Source organism: Lepisosteus oculatus, unplaced genomic scaffold (genome assembly GCF_040954835.1).
Source record: "Lepisosteus oculatus isolate fLepOcu1 unplaced genomic scaffold, fLepOcu1.hap2 HAP2_SCAFFOLD_39, whole genome shotgun sequence".
Lineage (NCBI taxonomy): Eukaryota > Metazoa > Chordata > Actinopteri > Semionotiformes > Lepisosteidae > Lepisosteus > Lepisosteus oculatus.
Genome location: NW_027167923.1, coordinates 689,878 through 711,359, shown reverse-complemented (window position 1 = coordinate 711,359; position 21,482 = coordinate 689,878). Strand labels below are relative to the sequence as shown.

General features: G+C 49.0%; 2 non-coding genes across 2 annotated transcripts; both read right to left on the bottom strand.

Moving 5' to 3' along the window:
- Positions 1 to 916: 916 nt before the first annotated feature.
- On the bottom strand, positions 917 to 999 carry trnal-cag (transfer RNA leucine (anticodon CAG)). The gene has a single exon. It is a non-coding gene; the product is annotated as a tRNA-Leu (tRNA).
- A 16,368-nt stretch (positions 1,000 to 17,367) lies between these two features.
- trnal-cag (transfer RNA leucine (anticodon CAG)) lies at positions 17,368 to 17,450 on the bottom strand. Its single transcript has one exon. It is a non-coding gene; the product is annotated as a tRNA-Leu (tRNA).
- Between the last annotated feature and the right edge of the window lie 4,032 nt (positions 17,451 to 21,482).

Sequence of the window (21,482 nt, the reverse complement as noted above, 5' to 3'; positions counted from 1 at the left end):
CTGTAGTCGTGGCCGAGCGGTTAAGGCGAAGGGCTAGAAAGCCATTGGGGACTCCCCGCGTCGGCTCGAATCCTGCCGACTACGGCGCCCTTCTCCTGTCGCTTCGGCCTGCCCAGAAAAAGGCGGAGTGCCGTTTCTCTCTTCCTGCTTCTTGTACAAACGCTAAATCGCTTGGACCTGCTGCCTTGGAAGTAATGTCTTTAACATCCACCAGTGACATTTCACAGCTGGAAGCACACAGCCACGCTTTTGGCATTGGCATGTCTTGCGCCCTACTTCCAGCCTTTGAAGACCTAATTATTCAAACTGAAAGAACCGGCTGAATGAGTGTTTGCAGTGCACCAGGAGGAGCAGGGACCATAGCATTGGAGGGGTGAGGATGGCGGAGATGGAAACGTTTTCATGCGCTCCTCTGGGAGGAATGAAAAGAAAAGACGAAACCGGAAACAGTAGTAGCCGCAAGAGGAAGTGTCTTCAAGCGCCAAGCAAGCGCTCCTCGTTAGTATAGTGGTGCGTATCCCCGCCTGTCACGTGGGAGACCAGGGATGGATTGCTTGACGGCGAGCCAGGTTGCTTTTCTCCCATCAGATTCCAACCGCTAATGCTAACGCAGTGTGTGGGAGCTTACATGCTTTTCCTTTCCCGTCTTTTTCGGATGACTATTCCAAAGGGGTAACCTGAAGGAATAGGGGCCTGAAGACACGAGGCATTCTTAAACCAGCACTGGGCTGCACGGCCTTCTGTTGTGATCAGGTTATATTCGAGTGAAAAAGCCAGAGCATCCGCTTCCATCCTATGGAGCACGAGCTAAATCGGAAGAGGCAGGGGATACACCTACGCCTATCGGCGCACGTTCCCCGCGGCAGGCTGCTTCACCCATTTGCACCCGACTGGAGACGGCACTGAGCAAGCTTTTTGTCAGGAGTGGGATTCGAACCCACGCCTCCAGGGGAGACTGCGACCTGAACGCAGCGCCTTAGACCGCTCGGCCATCCTGACGCTGGCCCCTAATTCCGGGGCGGTCTGATGAGCCACCGCGATCCCACTACGCTCCTCGAGTATCGCACTGTTATTAATACTACATTGTGACTCCAGCATTAAAATGTTTGGAAAATGTGTCGGCTTTTATAATCCAGTGTAGAGCAGCATGTGATGATTTGTGCTACAACACCAAGCGCTCAAAGTGACGTCTGCGTTTGTCGTTGAAACTTTCAACTCTTTCATCACTTATGTAGGAAATAAAAAGAGCCGTTGTGCGCCACGCGCAGAGCGGCCGTCAGCAGAGTGGCGCAGCGGAAGCGTGCTGGGCCCATAACCCAGAGGTCGATGGATCAAAACCATCCTCTGCTACGTGTGTCCTATGCATGATTCATAATCATGCCATTGGGTTAGCAAAGTGCCTTCAAATAGTCTGCATCTCCCTTTCTTTAAGTTCTATCCTGAGTTTCTCTCTCGTGTGTGTTTGTGCAAGCTTGACACTTGCGGGACTCTTTAATCTTCACCAATACGGAGATGACCAAATGTGTCTTCGGTTGTTCTGAGGTCTTTGATAGTTTCTTCGAATGCTTCAACTGAACCTCGAAATCGAAGCAGTTATGTTTATATTGATTTCTCGCGTTAATCATTACGAACCAGGAACAGCCAGCACACTCGGTCGCATTAGTAATTATGTCACGTCTCTACTTAGCAGAGCATTCAAAGGCCCACTGGAAGTAGTAAAGCACTAAAACACTGCAAAACTGAACTCGGGAAAATCATACTGGGAGCTCTGAGCGATGTCTGCATCCAAGCCATCCAATACGGACTCTGAAACCTTGGAATATCAACACTATGATGCGCTACCTTTTACCTGGAGCAAAACGATGGAATTAGAAGAATGCTTACCGCAGGATACAACTGTGCCGCTGTTATTTGGAGCACGGTTTTCACTTGCATGAAAACTACAGCAGAACGTAGAAGGATGATCACTGAGAAGTCCACAATGCTGAGGAGATTGTAGGTCATACATTTCAATGATTACTGACATTTGCGCTGCTGGAGGTACAGTAATCAACAAAGAACAGGGTGTGCTACTCTCGAATCCGGTCAGCACATGATGAAAAGCCAGGAAGTATACCTTGTCAAATTGCCGTCAACAGGGACAAGTTAACCACCTGCGCCACCGGCGCCCGGCTAGCTCAGTCGGTAGAGCATGAGACTCTTAATCTCAGGGTCGTGGGTTCGAGCCCCACGTTGGGCGGTGCCCGTCTCCTTATTAACAAAGTTTCCCGCTCATCCTTGAACCTCTTACACCTCGATGGTACCGAGCACTGCGTTTTAATGCACAGGTGTGATCAAACTGAGATGAAAAGGGCGTATCTAGCTCCTTGCCCGAGAGATAAATCAAAGGTTCCGCAGATAATCCCTTGGCTCCGGTCACCCGGACGCAGATAGGAGCTGCAGCCATCATAACTTGTATGAAAACTAAGAAGAGCTCCTGTCTATTTACAGTTTCATTTACTCTAGCGTTTCCTTAAACATTGCGTGTACGAAGGCTAAGAAATTGGAGAGCTATTCTAATACAATAACTATTAGGAATCTTTTCGCCATAACAGTTTCACTGTGATTTTGCAGGTAACACGTACGTTGGGAAAACATTTTGAACGCGATCAATAACCGCACTGGAAAAATGTGGGAAAGAAAGGGCGAAAAGCGACTCTTCAACATGTGGAAATATCTTCCTGAGCGGAGCCCTCTTCTCGAAGCTCAACACTCTGCAAGAGTCACTTCTCCCAACTTGCGCCCGCAGGTTTCCGTAGTGTGCCTGCAAAGAGCCATCCGCTTGAGACAGGCGCACCTCCCGATTTCATTGAACTAAGCTAGATGCACAATTTCTAATGCAGCCTTCATCACAATAGACAGTTCATTTCTCGAAAGCTTGTCATGTAAAAAAAGGAAACAAAGAACGAAAACGTATAGCTGACAATCTTCTGAAGCTGCAGATTCAGCTTTGGGGAAATGGACATTTTATGTATGCAGATGCTTTTCAAGCGCTGGTTTTAGAACGTCGCTGTGCTTCCAGCATCCTTTTCAGCCTTCTAAACTGGCTACCGAGGTGGCGATCACTTTGTAAAGCGGTTGAGAGGCCGGAGCTGCTCAAACCGCTCTTGCCGTTTCCCATCAATCAAAAGCACTATGTTGTTTCTTTGTATGGAAAGCTTTTCAAGTCTGGCATCGACACGCACCTTTCCTGAAACGTCCAAAGGGTGAATGCTTCGCAAAGAAATCCAGTCTACCTTCAGGGGGCATGATGTTGAAATCGGAATGAGCCCTGGGTGGGCTTGAAGCAGCAGCTGTTCAGTTAACAGCTGCACAGAAACGCACCCCGCTTGCTTTGTATCATTCGCAAGTTTCTGGTTAAAGAGTAAAAAAGGCTGGAATTCTTCTGCCAGCCGGCAGGATTTCTTCTGCACTCACCCAGAAAAGCCAAGAATTGTATTTCATCTTTCGCAAGCTGTATTTTCCAGGAGGAGAATGAATACTTGCATTAAACTGAATCAAGCCGACAGAGACGCACAGCCGTTGTTTTTCTCCATGGGAAGTTTTTCGTTAAGGAAAAACACCGTTGTCATTTTCTTGCCAGCCGGCGGTATTTCTTGTGCAGCGATGAGCCAGATTTGTATTTCGTATTTCGCAAGTTGTGTGAATTTCTTGAAGTTGAAAGTGAATTCGCTCCAGAAAAGAAATGTCGCTTGAAAGCCGTGGCTGTTTGTTAAACCGCAGGACCTGAGCTTGCGTTCTGTTTCTCATGGCGTTCGCAAAGGCGATTCCTGCCTTTAAAACTGCTGTGTCTGCGACTGAAAGTGGCGTGTGTCGCAGCTTCTAAAGTCTTGTTGACGCTCCTCGATGTTGCTTTCTCTCTGCCTAAGGAAGTTCGATTGTCGCGTCGGAACGGGGAGACCTAATCCTTCCAGCTTTAAGTCACCCTTCAGTCTTCTGAAGGGTGTCCGAGTGCTAGCATGTCATTTGGCTTTTTTGGGGGGGAAACGGAGAGCGACATTGAAAAAGGTTACCGCCGCCGCCTCGCCCTCCGTGTTAAATGATCGCAAGCCGGCGGCGGCGGCGCTCCCTATAGTCGTGGCCGAGCGGTTAAGGCGCTGGGCTAGAAAGCCATTGGGGTCTCCCCGCGTCGGCTCGAATCCTGCCGACTACGGCGCCCTTCTCCTGTCGCTTCGGCCTGCCCAGAAAAAGGCGGAGTGCCGTTTCTCTCTTCCTGCTTCTTGTACAAACGCTAAATCGCTTGGACCTGCTGCCTTGGAAGTAATGTCTTCAACATCCACCAGTGACATTTCACAGCTGGAAGCACACTGCCACGCTTTTGGCATTGGCATGTCTTGCGCCCTACTTCCAGCCTTTGAAGACCTAAGTATTCAAACTGAAAGAACCGGCTGAATGAGTGTTTGCAGTGCACCAGGAGGAGCAGGGACCATAGCATTGGAGGGGTGAGGATGGCGCAGATGGAAACGTTTTCATGCGCTCCTATGGGAGGAATGAAAAGAAAAGACGAAACCGGAAACAGTAGTAGCCGCAAGAGGAAGTGTCTTCAAGCGCCAAGCAAGCGCTCCTCGTTAGTATAGTGGTGCGTATCCCCGCCTGTCACGTGGGAGACCAGGGATGGATTGCTTGACGGCGAGCCAGGTTGCTTTTCTCCCATCAGATTCCAACCGCTAATGCTAACGCAGTGTGTGGGAGCTTACATGCTTTTCCTTTCCCGTCTTTTTCGGACGACTATTCCAAAGGGGTAACCTGAAGGAATAGGGGCCTGAAGACACGAGGCATTCTTAAACCAGCACTGGGCTGCACGGCCTTCTGTTGTGATCAGGTTATATTCGAGTCAAAAAGCCAGAGCATCCGCTTCCATCCTATGGAGCACGAGCTAAATCGGAAGAGGCAGGGGATACACCTACGCCTATCGTCGCACGTTCCCCGCGGCAGGCTGCTTCACCCATTTGCACCCGACTGGAGACGGCACTGAGCAAGCTTTTTGTCAGGAGTGAGATTCGAACCAACGCCTCCAGGGGAGACTGCGACCTGAACGCAGCGCCTTAGACCGCTCGGCCATCCTGACGCTGGCCCCTAATCCCGGGGCGGTCTGATGAGCCACCGCGATCCCACTACGCTCCTCGAGTATCGCACTGTTATTAATACTACATTGTGACTCCAGCATTAAAATGTTTGGAAAATGTGTCGGCTTTTATAATCCAGTGTAGAGCAGCATGTGATGATTTGTGCTACAACACCAAGCGCTCAAAGTGACGTCTGCGTTTGTCGTTGAAACTTTCAACTCTTTCATCACTTATGTAGGAAATAAAAAGAGCAGTTGTGCGCCACGCGCAGAGCGGCCGTCAGCAGAGTGGCGCAGCGGAAGCGTGCTGGGCCCATAACCCAGAGGTCGATGGATCGAAACCATCCTCTGCTACGTGTGTCCTATGCATGATTCATAATCATGCCATTGGGTTAGCAAAGTGCCTTCAAATAGTCTGCATCTCCCTTTCTTTAAGTTCTGTCCTGAGTTTCTCTCTCGTGTGTGTTTGTGCAAGCTTGACACTTGCGGGACTCTTTAATCTTCACCAATACGGAGATGACCAAATGTGTCTTCGGTTGTTCTGAGGTCTTTGATAGTTTCTTCGAATGCTTCAACTGAACCTCGAAATCGAAGCAGTTATGTTTATATTGATTTCTCGCGTTAATCATTACGAACCAGGAACAGCCAGCACACTCGGTCGCATTAGTAATTATGTCACGTCTCTACTTAGCAGAGCATTCAAAGGCCCACTGGAAGTAGTAAAGCACTAAAACACTGCAAAACTGAACTCGGGAAAATCATACTGGGAGCTCTGAGCGATGTCTGCATCCAAGCCATCCAATACGGACTCTGAAACCTTGGAATATCAACACTATGATGCGCTACCTTTTACCTGGAGCAAAACGATGGAATTAGAAGAATGCTTACCGCAGGATACAACTGTGCCGCTGTTATTTGGAGCACGGTTTTCACTTGCATGAAAACTACAGCAGAACGTAGAAGGATGATCACTGAGAAGTCCACAATGCTGAGGAGATTGTAGGTCGTACATTTCAATGATTACTGACATTTGCGCTGCTGGAGGTACAGTAATCAACAAAGAACAGGGTGTGCTACTCTCGAATCCGGTCAGCACATGATGAAAAGCCAGGAAGTATACCTTGTCAAATTGCCGTCAACAGGGACAAGTTAACCACCTGCGCCACCGGCGCCCGGCTAGCTCAGTCGGTAGAGCATGAGACTCTTAATCTCAGGGTCGTGGGTTCGAGCCCCACGTTGGGCGGTGCCCGTCTCCTTATTAACAAAGTTTCCCGCTCATCCTTGAACCTCTTACACCTCGATGGTACCGAGCACTGCGTATTAATGCACAGGTGTGATCAAACTGAGATGAAAAGGGCGTATCTAGCTCCTTGCCCGAGAGATAAATCAAAGGTTCCGCAGATAATCCCTTGGCTCCGGTCACCCGGACGCAGATAGGAGCTGCAGCCATCATAACTTGTATGAAAACTAAGAAGAGCTCCTGTCTATTTACAGTTTCATTTACTCTAGCGTTTCCTTAAACATTGCGTGTACGAAGGCTAAGAAATTGGAGAGCTATTCTAATACAATAACTATTAGGAATCTTTTCGCCATAACAGTTTCACTGTGATTTTGCAGGTAACACGTACGTTGGGAAAACATTTTGAACGCGATCAATAACCGCACTGGAAAAATGTGGGAAAGAAAGGGCGAAAAGCGACTCTTCAACATGTGGAAATATCTTCCTGAGCGGAGCCCTCTTCTCGAAGCTCAACACTCTGCAAGAGTCACTTCTCCCAACTTGCGCCCGCAGGTTTCCGTAGTGTGCCTGCAAAGAGCCATCCGCTTGAGACAGGCGCACCTCCCGATTTCATTGAACTAAGCTAGATGCACAATTTCTAATGCAGCCTTCATCACAATAGACAGTTCATTTCTCGAAAGCTTGTCATGTAAAAAAGGAAACAAAGAACGAAAACGTATAGCTGACAATCTTCTGAAGCTGCAGATTCAGCTTTGGGGAAATGGACATTTTATGTATGCAGATGCTTTTCAAGCGCTGGTTTTAGAACGTCGCTGTGCTTCCAGCATCCTTTTCAGCCTTCTAAACTGGCTACCGAGGTGGCGATCACTTTGTAAAGCGGTTGAGAGGCCGGAGCTGCTCAAACCGCTCTTGCCGTTTCCCATCAATCAAAAGCACTATGTTGTTTCTTTGTATGGAAAGCTTTTCAAGTCTGGCATCGACACGCACCTTTCCTGAAACGTCCAAAGGGTGAATGCTTCGCAAAGAAATCCAGTCTACCTTCAGGGGGCATGATGTTGAAATCGGAATGAGCCCTGGGTGGGCTTGAAGCAGCAGCTGTTCAGTTAACAGCTGCACAGAAACGCACCCCGCTTGCTTTGTATCATTCGCAAGTTTGTGGTTAAAGAGTAAAAAAGGCTGGAATTCTTCTGCCAGCCGGCAGGATTTCTTCTGCACTCACCCAGAAAAGCCAAGAATTGTATTTCATCTTTCGCAAGCTGTATTTTCCAGGAGGAGAATGAATACTTGCATTAAACTGAATCAAGCCGACAGAGACGCACAGCCGTTGTTTTTCTCCATGGGAAGTTTTTCGTTAAGGAAAAACACCGTTGTCATTTTCTTGCCAGCCGGCGGTATTTCTTGTGCAGCGATGAGCCCGATTTGTATTTCGTATTTCGCAAGTTGTGTGAATTTCTTGAAGTTGAAAGTGAATTCGCTCCAGAAAAGAAATGTCCAGTCGCATGAAAGCCGTGGCTGTTTGTTAAACCGCAGGACAGGACAGCTTGCGTTCTGTTTCTCATGGCGTTCGCAAAGGCGATTCCTGCCTTTAAAACTGCTGTGTCTGCGACTGAAAGTGGCGTGTGTCGCAGCTTCTAAAGTCTTGTTGACGCTCCTCGATGTTGCTTTCTCTCTGCCTAAGGAAGTTCGATTGTCGCGTCGGAACGGGGAGACCTAATCCTTCCAGCTTTAAGCCACCCTTCAGTCTTCTGAAGGGTGTCCGAGTGCTAGCATGTGATTTGGCTTTTTTGGGGGGGAAACGGAGAGCGACATTGAAAAAGGTTACCGCCGCCGCCTCGCCCTCCGTGTTAAATGATCGCAAGCCGGCGGCGGCGGCGCTCCCTGTAGTCGTGGCCGAGCGGTTAAGGCGAAGGGCTAGAAAGCCATTGGGGACTCCCCGCGTCGGCTCGAATCCTGCCGACTACGGCGCCCTTCTCCTGTCGCTTCGGCCTGCCCAGAAAAAGGCGGAGTGCCGTTTCTCTCTTCCTGCTTCTTGTACAAACGCTTAATCGCTTGGACCTGCTGCCTTGGAAGTAATGTCTTTAACATCCACCAGTGACATTTCACAGCTGGAAGCACACAGCCACGCTTTTGGCATTGGCATGTCTTGCGCCCTACTTCCAGCCTTTGAAGACCTAATTATTCAAACTGAAAGAACCGGCTGAATGAGTGTTTGCAGTGCACCAGGAGGAGCAGGGACCATAGCATTGGAGGGGTGAGGATGGCGGAGATGGAAACGTTTTCATGCGCTCCTCTGGGAGGAATGAAAAGAAAAGACGAAACCGGAAACAGTAGTAGCCGCAAGAGGAAGTGTCTTCAAGCGCCAAGCAAGCGCTCCTCGTTAGTATAGTGGTGCGTATCCCCGCCTGTCACGTGGGAGACCAGGGATGGATTGCTTGACGGCGAGCCAGGTTGCTTTTCTCCCATCAGATTCCAACCGCTAATGCTAACGCAGTGTGTGGGAGCTTACATGCTTTTCCTTTCCCGTCTTTTTCGGACGACTATTCCAAAGGGGTAACCTGAAGGAATAGGGGCCTGAAGACACGAGGCATTCTTAAACCAGCACTGGGCTGCACGGCCTTCTGTTGTGATCAGGTTATATTCGAGTCAAAAAGCCAGAGCATCCGCTTCCATCCTATGGAGCACGAGCTAAATCGGAAGAGGCAGGGGATACACCTACGCCTATCGGCGCACGTTCCCCGCGTCAGGCTGCTTCACCCATTTGCACCCGACTGGAGACGGCACTGAGCAAGCTTTTTGTCAGGAGTGGGATTCGAACCCACGCCTCCAGGGGAGACTGCAACCTGAACGCAGCGCCTTAGACCGCTCGGCCATCCTGACGCTGGCCCCTAATCCCGGGGCGGTCTGATGAGCCACCGCGATCCCACTACGCTCCTCGAGTATCGCACTGTTATTAATACTACATTGTGACTCCAGCATTAAAATGTTTGGAAAATGTGTCGGCTTTTATAATCCAGTGTAGAGCAGCATGTGATGATTTGTGCTACAACACCAAGCGCTCAAAGTGACGTCTGCGTTTGTCGTTGAAACTTTCAACTCTTTCATCACTTATGTAGGAAATAAAAAGAGCAGTTGTGCGCCACGCGCAGAGCGGCCGTCAGCAGAGTGGCGCAGCGGAAGCGTGCTGGGCCCATAACCCAGAGGTCGATGGATCGAAACCATCCTCTGCTACGTGTGTCCTATGCATGATTCATAATCATGCCATTGGGTTAGCAAAGTGCCTTCAAATAGTCTGCATCTCCCTTTCTTTAAGTTCTGTCCTGAGTTTCTCTCTCGTGTGTGTTTGTGCAAGCTTGACACTTGCGGGACTCTTTAATCTTCACCAATACGGAGATGACCAAATGTGTCTTCGGTTGTTCTGAGGTCTTTGATAGTTTCTTCGAATGCTTCAACTGAACCTCGAAATCGAAGCAGTTATGTTTATATTGATTTCTCGCGTTAATCATTACGAACCAGGAACAGCCAGCACACTCGGTCGCATTAGTAATTATGTCACGTCTCTACTTAGCAGAGCATTCAAAGGCCCACTGGAAGTAGTAAAGCACTAAAACACTGCAAAACTGAACTCGGGAAAATCATACTGGGAGCTCTGAGCGATGTCTGCATCCAAGCCATCCAATACGGACTCTGAAACCTTGGAATATCAACACTATGATGCGCTACCTTTTACCTGGAGCAAAACGATGGAATTAGAAGAATGCTTACCGCAGGATACAACTGTGCCGCTGTTATTTGGAGCACGGTTTTCACTTGCATGAAAACTACAGCAGAACGTTGAAGGATGATCACTGAGAAGTCCACAATGCTGAGGAGATTGTAGGTCGTACATTTCAATGATTACTGACATTTGCGCTGCTGGAGGTACAGTAATCAACAAAGAACAGGGTGTGCTACTCTCGAATCCGGTCAGCACATGATGAAAAGCCAGGAAGTATACCTTGTCAAATTGCCGTCAACAGGGACAAGTTAACCACCTGCGCCACCGGCGCCCGGCTAGCTCAGTCGGTAGAGCATGAGACTCTTAATCTCAGGGTCGTGGGTTCGAGCCCCACGTTGGGCGGTGCCCGTCTCCTTATTAACAAAGTTTCCCGCTCATCCTTGAACCTCTTACACCTCGATGGTACCGAGCACTGCGTTTTAATGCACAGGTGTGATCAAACTGAGATGAAAAGGGCGTATCTAGCTCCTTGCCCGAGAGATAAATCAAAGGTTCCGCAGATAATCCCTTGGCTCCGGTCACCCGGACGCAGATAGGAGCTGCAGCCATCATAACTTGTATGAAAACTAAGAAGAGCTCCTGTCTATTTACAGTTTCATTTACTCTAGCGTTTCCTTAAACATTGCGTGTACGAAGGCTAAGAAATTGGAGAGCTATTCTAATACAATAACTATTAGGAATCTTTTCGCCATAACAGTTTCACTGTGATTTTGCAGGTAACACGTACGTTGGGAAAACATTTTGAACGCGATCAATAACCGCACTGGAAAAATGTGGGAAAGAAAGGGCGAAAAGCGACTCTTCAACATGTGGAAATATCTTCCTGAGCGGAGCCCTCTTCTCGAAGCTCAACACTCTGCAAGAGTCACTTCTCCCAACTTGCGCCCGCAGGTTTCCGTAGTGTGCCTGCAAAGAGCCATCCGCTTGAGACAGGCGCACCTCCCGATTTCATTGAACTAAGCTAGATGCACAATTTCTAATGCAGCCTTCATCACAATAGACAGTTCATTTCTCGAAAGCTTGTCATGTAAAAAAGGAAACAAAGAACGAAAACGTATAGCTGACAATCTTCTGAAGCTGCAGATTCAGCTTTGGGGAAATGGACATTTTATGTATGCAGATGCTTTTCAAGCGCTGGTTTTAGAACGTCGCTGTGCTTCCAGCATCCTTTTCAGCCTTCTAAACTGGCTACCGAGGTGGCGATCACTTTGTAAAGCGGTTGAGAGGCCGGAGCTGCTCAAACCGCTCTTGCCGTTTCCCATCAATCAAAAGCACTATGTTGTTTCTTTGTATGGAAAGCTTTTCAAGTCTGGCATCGACACGCACCTTTCCTGAAACGTCCAAAGGGTGAATGCTTCGCAAAGAAATCCAGTCTACCTTCAGGGGGCATGATGTTGAAATCGGAATGAGCCCTGGGTGGGCTTGAAGCAGCAGCTGTTCAGTTAACAGCTGCACAGAAACGCACCCCGCTTGCTTTGTATCATTCGCAAGTTTGTGGTTAAAGAGTAAAAAAGGCTGGAATTCTTCTGCCAGCCGGCAGGATTTCTTCTGCACTCACCCAGAAAAGCCAAGAATTGTATTTCATCTTTCGCAAGCTGTATTTTCCAGGAGGAGAATGAATACTTGCATTAAACTGAATCAAGCCGACAGAGACGCACAGCCGTTGTTTTTCTCCATGGGAAGTTTTTCGTTAAGGAAAAACACCGTTGTCATTTTCTTGCCAGCCGGCGGTATTTCTTGTGCAGCGATGAGCCCGATTTGTATTTCGTATTTCGCAAGTTGTGTGAATTTCTTGAAGTTGAAAGTGAATTCGCTCCAGAAAAGAAATGTCCAGTCGCATGAAAGCCGTGGCTGTTTGTTAAACCGCAGGACAGGACAGCTTGCGTTCTGTTTCTCATGGCGTTCGCAAAGGCGATTCCTGCCTTTAAAACTGCTGTGTCTGCGACTGAAAGTGGCGTGTGTCGCAGCTTCTAAAGTCTTGTTGACGCTCCTCGATGTTGCTTTCTCTCTGCCTAAGGAAGTTCGATTGTCGCGTCGGAACGGGGAGACCTAATCCTTCCAGCTTTAAGCCACCCTTCAGTCTTCTGAAGGGTGTCCGAGTGCTAGCATGTGATTTGGCTTTTTTGGGGGGGAAACGGAGAGCGACATTGAAAAAGGTTACCGCCGCCGCCTCGCCCTCCGTGTTAAATGATCGCAAGCCGGCGGCGGCGGCGCTCCCTGTAGTCGTGGCCGAGCGGTTAAGGCGAAGGGCTAGAAAGCCATTGGGGACTCCCCGCGTCGGCTCGAATCCTGCCGACTACGGCGCCCTTCTCCTGTCGCTTCGGCCTGCCCAGAAAAAGGCGGAGTGCCGTTTCTCTCTTCCTGCTTCTTGTACAAACGCTTAATCGCTTGGACCTGCTGCCTTGGAAGTAATGTCTTTAACATCCACCAGTGACATTTCACAGCTGGAAGCACACAGCCACGCTTTTGGCATTGGCATGTCTTGCGCCCTACTTCCAGCCTTTGAAGACCTAATTATTCAAACTGAAAGAACCGGCTGAATGAGTGTTTGCAGTGCACCAGGAGGAGCAGGGACCATAGCATTGGAGGGGTGAGGATGGCGGAGATGGAAACGTTTTCATGCGCTCCTCTGGGAGGAATGAAAAGAAAAGACGAAACCGGAAACAGTAGTAGCCGCAAGAGGAAGTGTCTTCAAGCGCCAAGCAAGCGCTCCTCGTTAGTATAGTGGTGCGTATCCCCGCCTGTCACGTGGGAGACCAGGGATGGATTGCTTGACGGCGAGCCAGGTTGCTTTTCTCCCATCAGATTCCAACCGCTAATGCTAACGCAGTGTGTGGGAGCTTACATGCTTTTCCTTTCCCGTCTTTTTCGGACGACTATTCCAAAGGGGTAACCTGAAGGAATAGGGGCCTGAAGACACGAGGCATTCTTAAACCAGCACTGGGCTGCACGGCCTTCTGTTGTGATCAGGTTATATTCGAGTCAAAAAGCCAGAGCATCCGCTTCCATCCTATGGAGCACGAGCTAAATCGGAAGAGGCAGGGGATACACCTACGCCTATCGGCGCACGTTCCCCGCGTCAGGCTGCTTCACCCATTTGCACCCGACTGGAGACGGCACTGAGCAAGCTTTTTGTCAGGAGTGGGATTCGAACCCACGCCTCCAGGGGAGACTGCAACCTGAACGCAGCGCCTTAGACCGCTCGGCCATCCTGACGCTGGCCCCTAATCCCGGGGCGGTCTGATGAGCCACCGCGATCCCACTACGCTCCTCGAGTATCGCACTGTTATTAATACTACATTGTGACTCCAGCATTAAAATGTTTGGAAAATGTGTCGGCTTTTATAATCCAGTGTAGAGCAGCATGTGATGATTTGTGCTACAACACCAAGCGCTCAAAGTGACGTCTGCGTTTGTCGTTGAAACTTTCAACTCTTTCATCACTTATGTAGGAAATAAAAAGAGCAGTTGTGCGCCACGCGCAGAGCGGCCGTCAGCAGAGTGGCGCAGCGGAAGCGTGCTGGGCCCATAACCCAGAGGTCGATGGATCGAAACCATCCTCTGCTACGTGTGTCCTATGCATGATTCATAATCATGCCATTGGGTTAGCAAAGTGCCTTCAAATAGTCTGCATCTCCCTTTCTTTAAGTTCTGTCCTGAGTTTCTCTCTCGTGTGTGTTTGTGCAAGCTTGACACTTGCGGGACTCTTTAATCTTCACCAATACGGAGATGACCAAATGTGTCTTCGGTTGTTCTGAGGTCTTTGATAGTTTCTTCGAATGCTTCAACTGAACCTCGAAATCGAAGCAGTTATGTTTATATTGATTTCTCGCGTTAATCATTACGAACCAGGAACAGCCAGCACACTCGGTCGCATTAGTAATTATGTCACGTCTCTACTTAGCAGAGCATTCAAAGGCCCACTGGAAGTAGTAAAGCACTAAAACACTGCAAAACTGAACTCGGGAAAATCATACTGGGAGCTCTGAGCGATGTCTGCATCCAAGCCATCCAATACGGACTCTGAAACCTTGGAATATCAACACTATGATGCGCTACCTTTTACCTGGAGCAAAACGATGGAATTAGAAGAATGCTTACCGCAGGATACAACTGTGCCGCTGTTATTTGGAGCACGGTTTTCACTTGCATGAAAACTACAGCAGAACGTTGAAGGATGATCACTGAGAAGTCCACAATGCTGAGGAGATTGTAGGTCGTACATTTCAATGATTACTGACATTTGCGCTGCTGGAGGTACAGTAATCAACAAAGAACAGGGTGTGCTACTCTCGAATCCGGTCAGCACATGATGAAAAGCCAGGAAGTATACCTTGTCAAATTGCCGTCAACAGGGACAAGTTAACCACCTGCGCCACCGGCGCCCGGCTAGCTCAGTCGGTAGAGCATGAGACTCTTAATCTCAGGGTCGTGGGTTCGAGCCCCACGTTGGGCGGTGCCCGTCTCCTTATTAACAAAGTTTCCCGCTCATCCTTGAACCTCTTACACCTCGATGGTACCGAGCACTGCGTTTTAATGCACAGGTGTGATCAAACTGAGATGAAAAGGGCGTATCTAGCTCCTTGCCCGAGAGATAAATCAAAGGTTCCGCAGATAATCCCTTGGCTCCGGTCACCCGGACGCAGATAGGAGCTGCAGCCATCATAACTTGTATGAAAACTAAGAAGAGCTCCTGTCTATTTACAGTTTCATTTACTCTAGCGTTTCCTTAAACATTGCGTGTACGAAGGCTAAGAAATTGGAGAGCTATTCTAATACAATAACTATTAGGAATCTTTTCGCCATAACAGTTTCACTGTGATTTTGCAGGTAACACGTACGTTGGGAAAACATTTTGAACGCGATCAATAACCGCACTGGAAAAATGTGGGAAAGAAAGGGCGAAAAGCGACTCTTCAACATGTGGAAATATCTTCCTGAGCGGAGCCCTCTTCTCGAAGCTCAACACTCTGCAAGAGTCACTTCTCCCAACTTGCGCCCGCAGGTTTCCGTAGTGTGCCTGCAAAGAGCCATCCGCTTGAGACAGGCGCACCTCCCGATTTCATTGAACTAAGCTAGATGCACAATTTCTAATGCAGCCTTCATCACAATAGACAGTTCATTTCTCGAAAGCTTGTCATGTAAAAAAAGGAAACAAAGAACGAAAACGTATAGCTGACAATCTTCTGAAGCTGCAGATTCAGCTTTGGGGAAATGGACATTTTATGTATGCAGATGCTTTTCAAGCGCTGGTTTTAGAACGTCGCTGTGCTTCCAGCATCCTTTTCAGCCTTCTAAACTGGCTACCGAGGTGGCGATCACTTTGTAAAGCGGTTGAGAGGCCGGAGCTGCTCAAACCGCTCTTGCCGTTTCCCATCAATCAAAAGCACTATGTTGTTTCTTTGTATGGAAAGCTTTTCAAGTCTGGCATCGACACGCACCTTTCCTGAAACGTCCAAAGGGTGAATGCTTCGCAAAGAAATCCAGTCTACCTTCAGGGGGCATGATGTTGAAATCGGAATGAGCCCTGGGTGGGCTTGAAGCAGCAGCTGTTCAGTTAACAGCTGCACAGAAACGCACCCCGCTTGCTTTGTATCATTCGCAAGTTTGTGGTTAAAGAGTAAAAAAGGCTGGAATTCTTCTGCCAGCCGGCAGGATTTCTTCTGCACTCACCCAGAAAAGCCAAGAATTGTATTTCATCTTTCGCAAGCTGTATTTTCCAGGAGGAGAATGAATACTTGCATTAAACTGAATCAAGCCGACAGAGACGCACAGCCGTTGTTTTTCTCCATGGGAAGTTTTTCGTTAAGGAAAAACACCGTTGTCATTTTCTTGCCAGCCGGCGGTATTTCTTGTGCAGCGATGAGCCCGATTTGTATTTCGTATTTCGCAAGTTGTGTGAATTTCTTGAAGTTGAAAGTGAATTCGCTCCAGAAAAGAAATGTCCAGTCGCATGAAAGCCGTGGCTGTTTGTTAAACCGCAGGACAGGACAGCTTGCGTTCTGTTTCTCATGGCGTTCGCAAAGGCGATTCCTGCCTTTAAAACTGCTGTGTCTGCGACTGAAAGTGGCGTGTGTCGCAGCTTCTAAAGTCTTGTTGACGCTCCTCGATGTTGCTTTCTCTCTGCCTAAGGAAGTTCGATTGTCGCGTCGGAACGGGGAGACCTAATCCTTCCAGCTTTAAGCCACCCTTCAGTCTTCTGAAGGGTGTCCGAGTGCTAGCATGTGATTTGGCTTTTTTGGGGGGGAAACGGAGAGCGACATTGAAAAAGGTTACCGCCGCCGCCTCGCCCTCCGTGTTAAATGATCGCAAGCCGGCGGCGGCGGCGCTCCCTGTAGTCGTGGCCGAGCGGTTAAGGCGAAGGGCTAGAAAGCCATTGGGGACTCCCCGCGTCGGCTCGAATCCTGCCGACTACGGCGCCCTTCTCCTGTCGCTTCGGCCTGCCCAGAAAAAGGCGGAGTGCCGTTTCTCTCTTCCTGCTTCTTGTACAAACGCTTAATCGCTTGGACCTGCTGCCTTGGAAGTAATGTCTTTAACATCCACCAGTGACATTTCACAGCTGGAAGCACACAGCCACGCTTTTGGCATTGGCATGTCTTGCGCCCTACTTCCAGCCTTTGAAGACCTAATTATTCAAACTGAAAGAACCGGCTGAATGAGTGTTTGCAGTGCACCAGGAGGAGCAGGGACCATAGCATTGGAGGGGTGAGGATGGCGGAGATGGAAACGTTTTCATGCGCTCCTCTGGGAGGAATGAAAAGAAAAGACGAAACCGGAAACAGTAGTAGCCGCAAGAGGAAGTGTCTTCAAGCGCCAAGCAAGCGCTCCTCGTTAGTATAGTGGTGCGTATCCCCGCCTGTCACGTGGGAGACCAGGGATGGATTGCTTGACGGCGAGCCAGGTTGCTTTTCTCCCATCAGATTCCAACCGCTAATGCTAACGCAGTGTGTGGGAGCTTACATGCTTTTCCTTTCCCGTCTTTTTCGGACGACTATTCCAAAGGGGTAACCTGAAGGAATAGGGGCCTGAAGACACGAGGCATTCTTAAACCAGCACTGGGCTGCACGGCCTTCTGTTGTGATCAGGTTATATTCGAGTCAAAAAGCCAGAGCATCCGCTTCCATCCTATGGAGCACGAGCTAAATCGGAAGAGGCAGGGGATACACCTACGCCTATCGGCGCACGTTCCCCGCGTCAGGCTGCTTCACCCATTTGCACCCGACTGGAGACGGCACTGAGCAAGCTTTTTGTCAGGAGTGGGATTCGAACCCACGCCTCCAGGGGAGACTGCGACCTGAACGCAGCGCCTTAGACCGCTCGGCCATCCTGACGCTGGCCCCTAATCCCGGGGCGGTCTGATGAGCCACCGCGATCCCACTACGCTCCTCGAGTATCGCACTGTTATTAATACTACATTGTGACTCCAGCATTAAAATGTTTGGAAAATGTGTCGGCTTTTATAATCCAGTGTAGAGCAGCATGTGATGATTTGTGCTACAACACCAAGCGCTCAAAGTGACGTCTGCGTTTGTCGTTGAAACTTTCAACTCTTTCATCACTTATGTAGGAAATAAAAAGAGCAGTTGTGCGCCACGCGCAGAGCGGCCGTCAGCAGAGTGGCGCAGCGGAAGCGTGCTGGGCCCATAACCCAGAGGTCGATGGATCGAAACCATCCTCTGCTACGTGTGTCCTATGCATGATTCATAATCATGCCATTGGGTTAGCAAAGTGCCTTCAAATAGTCTGCATCTCCCTTTCTTTAAGTTCTGTCCTGAGTTTCTCTCTCGTGTGTGTTTGTGCAAGCTTGACACTTGCGGGACTCTTTAATCTTCACCAATACGGAGATGACCAAATGTGTCTTCGGTTGTTCTGAGGTCTTTGATAGTTTCTTCGAATGCTTCAACTGAACCTCGAAATCGAAGCAGTTATGTTTATATTGATTTCTCGCGTTAATCATTACGAACCAGGAACAGCCAGCACACTCGGTCGCATTAGTAATTATGTCACGTCTCTACTTAGCAGAGCATTCAAAGGCCCACTGGAAGTAGTAAAGCACTAAAACACTGCAAAACTGAACTCGGGAAAATCATACTGGGAGCTCTGAGCGATGTCTGCATCCAAGCCATCCAATACGGACTCTGAAACCTTGGAATATCAACACTATGATGCGCTACCTTTTACCTGGAGCAAAACGATGGAATTAGAAGAATGCTTACCGCAGGATACAACTGTGCCGCTGTTATTTGGAGCACGGTTTTCACTTGCATGAAAACTACAGCAGAACGTTGAAGGATGATCACTGAGAAGTCCACAATGCTGAGGAGATTGTAGGTCGTACATTTCAATGATTACTGACATTTGCGCTGCTGGAGGTACAGTAATCAACAAAGAACAGGGTGTGCTACTCTCGAATCCGGTCAGCACATGATGAAAAGCCAGGAAGTATACCTTGTCAAATTGCCGTCAACAGGGACAAGTTAACCACCTGCGCCACCGGCGCCCGGCTAGCTCAGTCGGTAGAGCATGAGACTCTTAATCTCAGGGTCGTGGGTTCGAGCCCCACGTTGGGCGGTGCCCGTCTCCTTATTAACAAAGTTTCCCGCTCATCCTTGAACCTCTTACACCTCGATGGTACCGAGCACTGCGTTTTAATGCACAGGTGTGATCAAACTGAGATGAAAAGGGCGTATCTAGCTCCTTGCCCGAGAGATAAATCAAAGGTTCCGCAGATAATCCCTTGGCTCCGGTCACCCGGACGCAGATAGGAGCTGCAGCCATCATAACTTGTATGAAAACTAAGAAGAGCTCCTGTCTATTTACAGTTTCATTTACTCTAGCGTTTCCTTAAACATTGCGTGTACGAAGGCTAAGAAATTGGAGAGCTATTCTAATACAATAACTATTAGGAATCTTTTCGCCATAACAGTTTCACTGTGATTTTGCAGGTAACACGTACGTTGGGAAAACATTTTGAACGCGATCAATAACCGCACTGGAAAAATGTGGGAAAGAAAGGGCGAAAAGCGACTCTTCAACATGTGGAAATATCTTCCTGAGCGGAGCCCTCTTCTCGAAGCTCAACACTCTGCAAGAGTCACTTCTCCCAACTTGCGCCCGCAGGTTTCCGTAGTGTGCCTGCAAAGAGCCATCCGCTTGAGACAGGCGCACCTCCCGATTTCATTGAACTAAGCTAGATGCACAATTTCTAATGCAGCCTTCATCACAATAGACAGTTCATTTCTCGAAAGCTTGTCATGTAAAAAAAGGAAACAAAGAACGAAAACGTATAGCTGACAATCTTCTGAAGCTGCAGATTCAGCTTTGGGGAAATGGACATTTTATGTATGCAGATGCTTTTCAAGCGCTGGTTTTAGAACGTCGCTGTGCTTCCAGCATCCTTTTCAGCCTTCTAAACTGGCTACCGAGGTGGCGATCACTTTGTAAAGCGGTTGAGAGGCCGGAGCTGCTCAAACCGCTCTTGCCGTTTCCCATCAATCAAAAGCACTATGTTGTTTCTTTGTATGGAAAGCTTTTCAAGTCTGGCATCGACACGCACCTTTCCTGAAACGTCCAAAGGGTGAATGCTTCGCAAAGAAATCCAGTCTACCTTCAGGGGGCATGATGTTGAAATCGGAATGAGCCCTGGGTGGGCTTGAAGCAGCAGCTGTTCAGTTAACAGCTGCACAGAAACGCACCCCGCTTGCTTTGTATCATTCGCAAGTTTGTGGTTAAAGAGTAAAAAAGGCTGGAATTCTTCTGCCAGCCGGCAGGATTTCTTCTGCACTCACCCAGAAAAGCCAAGAATTGTATTTCATCTTTCGCAAGCTGTATTTTCCAGGAGGAGAATGAATACTTGCATTAAACTGAATCAAGCCGACAGAGACGCACAGCCGTTGTTTTTCTCCATGGGAAGTTTTTCGTTAAGGAAAAACACCGTTGTCATTTTCTTGCCAGCCGGCGGTATTTCTTGTGCAGCGATGAGCCCGATTTGTATTTCGTATTTCGCAAGTTGTGTGAATTTCTTGAAGTTGAAAGTGAATTCGCTCCAGAAAAGAAATGTCCAGTCGCATGAAAGCCGTGGCTGTTTGTTAAACCGCAGGACAGGACAGCTTGCGTTCTGTTTCTCATGGCGTTCGCAAAGGCGATTCCTGCCTTTAAAACTGCTGTGTCTGCGACTGAAAGTGGCGTGTGTCGCAGCTTCTAAAGTCTTGTTGACGCTCCTCGATGTTGCTTTCTCTCTGCCTAAGGAAGTTCGATTGTCGCGTCGGAACGGGGAGACCTAATCCTTCCAGCTTTAAGCCACCCTTCAGTCTTCTGAAGGGTGTCCGAGTGCTAGCATGTGATTTGGCTTTTTTGGGGGGGAAACGGAGAGCGACATTGAAAAAGGTTACCGCCGCCGCCTCGCCCTCCGTGTTAAATGATCGCAAGCCGGCGGCGGCGGCGCTCCCTGTAGTCGTGGCCGAGCGGTTAAGGCGAAGGGCTAGAAAGCCATTGGGGACTCCCCGCGTCGGCTCGAATCCTGCCGACTACGGCGCCCTTCTCCTGTCGCTTCGGCCTGCCCAGAAAAAGGCGGAGTGCCGTTTCTCTCTTCCTGCTTCTTGTACAAACGCTTAATCGCTTGGACCTGCTGCCTTGGAAGTAATGTCTTTAACATCCACCAGTGACATTTCACAGCTGGAAGCACACAGCCACGCTTTTGGCATTGGCATGTCTTGCGCCCTACTTCCAGCCTTTGAAGACCTAATTATTCAAACTGAAAGAACCGGCTGAATGAGTGTTTGCAGTGCACCAGGAGGAGCAGGGACCATAGCATTGGAGGGGTGAGGATGGCGGAGATGGAAACGTTTTCATGCGCTCCTCTGGGAGGAATGAAAAGAAAAGACGAAACCGGAAACAGTAGTAGCCGCAAGAGGAAGTGTCTTCAAGCGCCAAGCAAGCGCTCCTCGTTAGTATAGTGGTGCGTATCCCCGCCTGTCACGTGGGAGACCAGGGATGGATTGCTTGACGGCGAGCCAGGTTGCTTTTCTCCCATCAGATTCCAACCGCTAATGCTAACGCAGTGTGTGGGAGCTTACATGCTTTTCCTTTCCCGTCTTTTTCGGACGACTATTCCAAAGGGGTAACCTGAAGGAATAGGGGCCTGAAGACACGAGGCATTCTTAAACCAGCACTGGGCTGCACGGCCTTCTGTTGTGATCAGGTTATATTCGAGTGAAAAAGCCAGAGCATCCGCTTCCATCCTATGGAGCACGAGCTAAATCGGAAGAGGCAGGGGATACACCTACGCCTATCGGCGCACGTTCCCCGCGTCAGGCTGCTTCACCCATTTGCACCCGACTGGAGACGGCACTGAGCAAGCTTTT